We start from the raw sequence: 5,528 nt of genomic DNA, 5'->3' as shown, positions 1-5,528 counted from the left end.
TATGGTGTTTTGAGATTTATTATGGAAAATGGTTCCTAAGGTTGCGAGGTACAATCTGCTACTATTCTTTCGTATATTCCAGTCTTAACCCTTTGTTCTGCTTGATATGATATAAATTTCAAGTTTGTAATTGTTACAGGTCATTGTGAGTGAAAAGCTTAGGGAAGCTCGTGCAAAGTCAATGAAGTTCAAGGATGGATACATGATTTCTTCTGGTCAGCTAATTTACGAGTACATTGATTCAGCCGTTAGACACGTCCTTCTTAGACTGGTCAGTTTCTACACCATTTATTGTTACTAACTTAAACTGTATCTTTCATTAGTATATTAATTTTTGTTTGGTTTACTTTTGTTTGTTTCATTTTTGTTTAGAGTGAGACAGTGGAGAGTATGAGGTGATGATTAGATAATTTCCCCATTGGTTTGATTGTCGAAACGGTGACATAAATATATTCCGTCTATCTGATCATTCTCTCCAGTCCTACTAAAGAGCGCCTTTTTTTTTCTGTTTTACTTCTTTTGTTGTGTGTCGAGTTATATTTTCTTTATTTCTGGAAATTCCGTTCATCTTGTAACTTAAAGTTCATTGTTGTTTGTTTTGTTGAGCAAGGTGTTATTGGAATCAAGGTCAAGAACATGTTGGATTAGGATCCTAAAGGAAAGAATGGTCCAATGACTCCATTGCCTGATGTTACCATCCACCAACCTAAGGTTGAAGAAGACTTCATCAGGCCTTCAATGATGGCTCCTACCGAAATAGAAATGGCAGTTCCCTCACAAATGATAGTAACTTGAATGGGATGCGGTTTCCAGAATCATTATGATCTGGCATACAGTGTGTGATTACTGCTCATGTGGATGATGCTTATGTCTACATGCCAACTTCAGAGTTCAAGTATGTTAGTAATGCTGTCGGAAGTTTTATTACATGGCCCAAGGATCGATTAGTGTTCCCATAGACATCTTCATAATCTTTTTGGAGTGTGTTTAGAAAACTTAACTTTTGTATCACTGCCATTTTTTTGAATGTATGTGGTTAACACTAGTAGGTTAACTTGAATGAATGTAAGTGTATTGCACTGGCAGGTTAATGTGAATGTGAAATACTTTCGGCAATCCAGTTTCAGCTATAATTTTTTTTTTCAAAATAGTTTTATGCACACAACTTCTAATAAAAGTTGTAGTTACACATTCATTTACAGAAAACAGAAGTTGTTACTTCAAATATTACAACTGTTAAGGGTATTGTAAAAACAAATCTTGCAACATAAGTAGGAGTTGTTCAGTATAGTTGTACAACTCTAGGAAGTGTAATGATAGTAGTATTCACAATACTAATCGATGTTGTCTTCCAGTTTTCGACTACGAAACAGTTACTTTACAACATAAGTTTGTGTTGTCCAAGATAGTTCGACAATTCATACAAGTGATGTGCAAATATTATTCATGATACTGGTAATTGTTGTTGCATATGTTTCTATGATATGCTACTTATGTTGTCCACGATTGTTCTACAATACAAGCAAGAGTTGTGTTAGGTTATCAAAAAAAATCGAAAGAGAATCACAACATTGACAAACTATTGTCGAACCATGAATCACATCACCCTTTACAACACTTGTCAACCATTGTAGAAAAACTTGGACTTTCTACAATACCCCCGTTCCACAATGCATGAAATGGAGTTGTCGTAGGGGTACTGCAACTCTTATCTTGTGTCGTCAATGATGATTTTTCCCGTAGTGTTCCCACGCATGCGACCTGTAATAAGTCACGTACTTGGAAAAATTCCTTTGGTTCGTATTCCAAACAGTAAAGGAACAACAAATCTGTTTGGTATCAACTCTTTTCAACCAAGTGATATGAGTTCGACAAAGGCTCTTCTGTTTATCTCAATAAACTCATTCGTCGGGTTCTTAAATCTATCTTATTATCCACTACCAAAGTAATTGTTAAGATTTTGCAATCAATACTTTTAATCACAAAGAATTGTATTGATGCTGATCTACACAGCTAATCAATCTAATTTACCACAAGGATAAACCGATTATAGTTGGATCCTCTTTTACCGAAACAAGTATTGTGCACACAAAAGATTATGAATCCCAAATCAGAAATCTTCAAAGTCTTCTTTGTCTTCAAATCTTCTTAGATCTTCAATAAACACCGGCACACAATCAACTTGAATCTCTAGTGATCAATCACGAACAAAATGGAGTCTGTTAAAAATGGATTATCACAAGACGTCTTTAGATCTACAAACAGTCTAAAGATACCCGTCGAAACTTCGATCTAGTTTGAGTGAATCTTATATCAGAAGAGAAGATTCTCAAGCATAAAAAAAACTAGGTGCAATCAAAGTTCAACCACCGCTAGTCAATCAAATCAATTGAAAACAAAAGATAAACCACAATTATCTAGTTTCCCACCAACGGTACTAATAGAGATTCTCAATCCCAAAGAAGACTTTAAACTGAGCGCCGGTAAGAGATTTCTCCTAATTAGGTTACTCTCCTCTCTTAATAGGCGGATTCACCAGTAGCAGCACAACTGAGATAGTTCTTGTTGTACGAGGATTAATTTGCTCGAAATGCAAACTTTCATATTTATAGACCAAGGAAGTTTGGACACCAAGGAATTTCCAAAACCGAAAATATTCTCAAGATATGTAATATAATCCAGATTCGGTTTCCATAATTCCTGGAAATGCTTTGTCCAAATATTGACCGAAAATATCTTGGAAAATCTCCAACTAGTAAATGCACATTACCAATTTTCATTTTCCTAAAATAAAATTAAAAAACATAAATAAAAGATTCTCAATTTATTTTATTCGATCTGGGATTTTCTTACTTTAGATATTAAGGAATAACTTTGAACAATTAAAGATAAGCGTTACTGCAAATGTTCAAAGTTTGTCGACATCCTTACTTTATAAGTCCTCTTTCATACTTACAATCTTGAAACCGATTTTCCACACTTCCAAAAAAGTTTAGAATTGGTTCATCTGACTTTCAAGAACTATGTGATTGATCAAGAACTATGTGATTGATCAAGAACACTGAATTACAAATCGTGGGTTTGACGGTTCTACCAAAACAAGTTTCGGTTCTACCACCATGTGAGTATTGTGCATAGTCACACTAGCTTTCCGAAATTCGATTGACTAGGTAATAGGATCGGTTCCCCACATATATATGGTATCTAACTTGTACTTCCTGCACATGTCCATATGATCGGTTCCCCTTTTCCTAAAAACGTGTTGCACATGTCCATAGGATCGGTTCCCCATTCTGCTAAAAACTTGATGCACCTCATACAAGGATCAATTCCCCTTTGCGATAGGTTGCACCTCTTAATAGGATCGGTTCCCCTTTACCGAGAGTCGGTCATACCAATAACACAAAATCGATCATACCATCTCAGGTGATTACTTAAGATCAGTTTCACTAATAAAAGTTATACCAATACAAAAGTCAGGCCTTTGTGAATAGTTTTACCAAGAACATAAACAAGTCATGAGCGGTTATACTAATCACACATATTGGTAGTTCAAAATATATGCAATGAATAACAATACCAATAATGCATGGTGATTTCTCTTTCGATTCACAACACAAGTTCATGAATTTACTTCCTTAAAACAAATGTGAAACATTGTTTCCTAGGATGAAATCTTCACCTTATACCCATACATAATCACAATAGCATTCAAATGATTATGTCGATGTCTTATCTACAAAGTTTCATGGTTAAGCAATAAACCTCGTATTGTATTCCTTAATACTATGTCTAACTAGAGTATAATCATTCATGCTTCGCAATTTTGTTTCAATATGCACGACTTGAAAGATACATTAGGGAATGAAACAGTTCAATTCAAATATCACTAACCTCAAGTGGAAGGATGATGTTGTCATTGTATCTCCTTACTTATTCATTTCTTCAAGTCTTCACAATACTTGTAATGTCTCATATCCTAATACTTTCAAGCTAACATATACGAAGTTGACTCTAGTAGATAATCAAGCAAATCTTAAATGAGTTTTGGCTCACTAAATATGACAACCAAACTTGACAAACCAACGGTTAGTGAGTTCAACCGAGCTATGCTCTAACAAAAAGTATCTTTTTTTTTGGAGACGAGATTTTTGGCTTTCGACTTCTTAGAGAAGCTGCTTCTCCTCGTTCATCATATCCACTACGTGTGACTTCAAATAAGTTTCCTTCTTCTTTCTCTTTCTCTTTCTCTCCTCTAGTATAAATTCAACTCTAACTAAAAAAATTCAGTTTGTACTTTGAGAATATAACAAGAGGTTTTTCAATTCCTCTTTTTACCTTCTCTATACAGTTGTGATCTCCGTAAGTTGTCTCAATTATGTTGGATTTTCTATGATGAAATATTATTTTTTTTAGTTGAATTTGACAGTGGGTTTGTGTTTGTTTTTTTAAAATATTTCACCTAAATTTTTTTTGGGTTTCTCATCTAATTCTTGAAACCCACATTCAGAATCAACACAATTTATCCTTCCACTCTAGTTTTGATGTCTGCGGCATTGTTTTGATCTTCAATTTTTTGGCTTTAAGGGTTAAAGAAGGGATTATTTTGGTTGTTGTTTCAATTATTATTTATATTGCTCATGAAATCAGTTCACCCACCATCTTATTTGAACAATCAATTTATTGTTTGCAGTGATTGAGGTGAAATTCTAATTCTGTGTCTGATTCTGTGCTTTTGCAGGTTCATGATTTCTAGGTAAAACCCGTGTCTCTAAATGTAAAAAGCATCAACCTTTCAAACAATTTCTGTGAAATTTTATTGTTGGTGTTAGCCGCCAAAGGTTAGATGTGACTCCATCTCAGGTCCTTGTAACTGTCATGTCCCCAAGTTGGGCTGCCCTTAGATTTTAGTTGCATGTCTTAAACCTCAACAATCATTTAACAAATTCCTATTTTTTACCGTTATCTGCTTTAATTTAAAATTACTGTCGTGTTAGATGCACACACGTGTAGGGATGTAATAAGCTAGGTTTTATTTTGTTAGAGTTTCCTTCAGTATTTAAGACTCAATGATTGTATAAGAGAGGATAAGAAATAGAAATTGAATCTGAGGCTTCGCTCATTTGAGTGTGGATGTGTCTAAGCTTGCTGTGTCCTTCCCTGTTACTCTGTATACTCTCATAGTCTTGTCAAGATCAAGCACGTTCTTGACAATTAGTATCACCCCAAAGATTTTTCCTGTAACTTACAATGACTGGAGGTCCATCAATTTAAATAGTGGACACTACCACCAAGGAACTAACAACGATGATGCAAACTTTAACAGATCTACATAAAGAGGAAAATACAGTTCGTGTTGCAGTTGCAAAAGAGCAACAAGAATCTCTGAACTCACTCATCGCCTTATCAAAAGAAACACAACGTCAGTTCACTGTTGAAAAAGAGGGGGTCTAACAACACCACCCAATATTTTGTTAGCAATCTGTATGGACTAAATCCGATATACTTTCTAGAGAATCAACTAGACA

General features: G+C 34.7%; 1 non-coding gene across 1 annotated transcript; it reads left to right on the top strand.

The window, feature by feature from the left end:
• Positions 1-388: 388 nt before the first annotated feature.
• Positions 389-472, top strand: LOC113339145. Its single transcript, XR_003354975.1, has one exon. It is a non-coding gene; the product is annotated as a small nucleolar RNA Z102/R77 (small nucleolar RNA).
• The last annotated feature ends 5,056 nt before the right edge of the window (positions 473-5,528 follow it).

Source organism: Papaver somniferum, unplaced genomic scaffold, assembly GCF_003573695.1.
Source record: "Papaver somniferum cultivar HN1 unplaced genomic scaffold, ASM357369v1 unplaced-scaffold_19, whole genome shotgun sequence".
NCBI classification, from domain to species: domain Eukaryota; kingdom Viridiplantae; phylum Streptophyta; class Magnoliopsida; order Ranunculales; family Papaveraceae; genus Papaver; species Papaver somniferum.
Note: the sequence above shows the minus strand (reverse complement) of the source record. Positions and strands in the feature narration are given on the sequence as shown.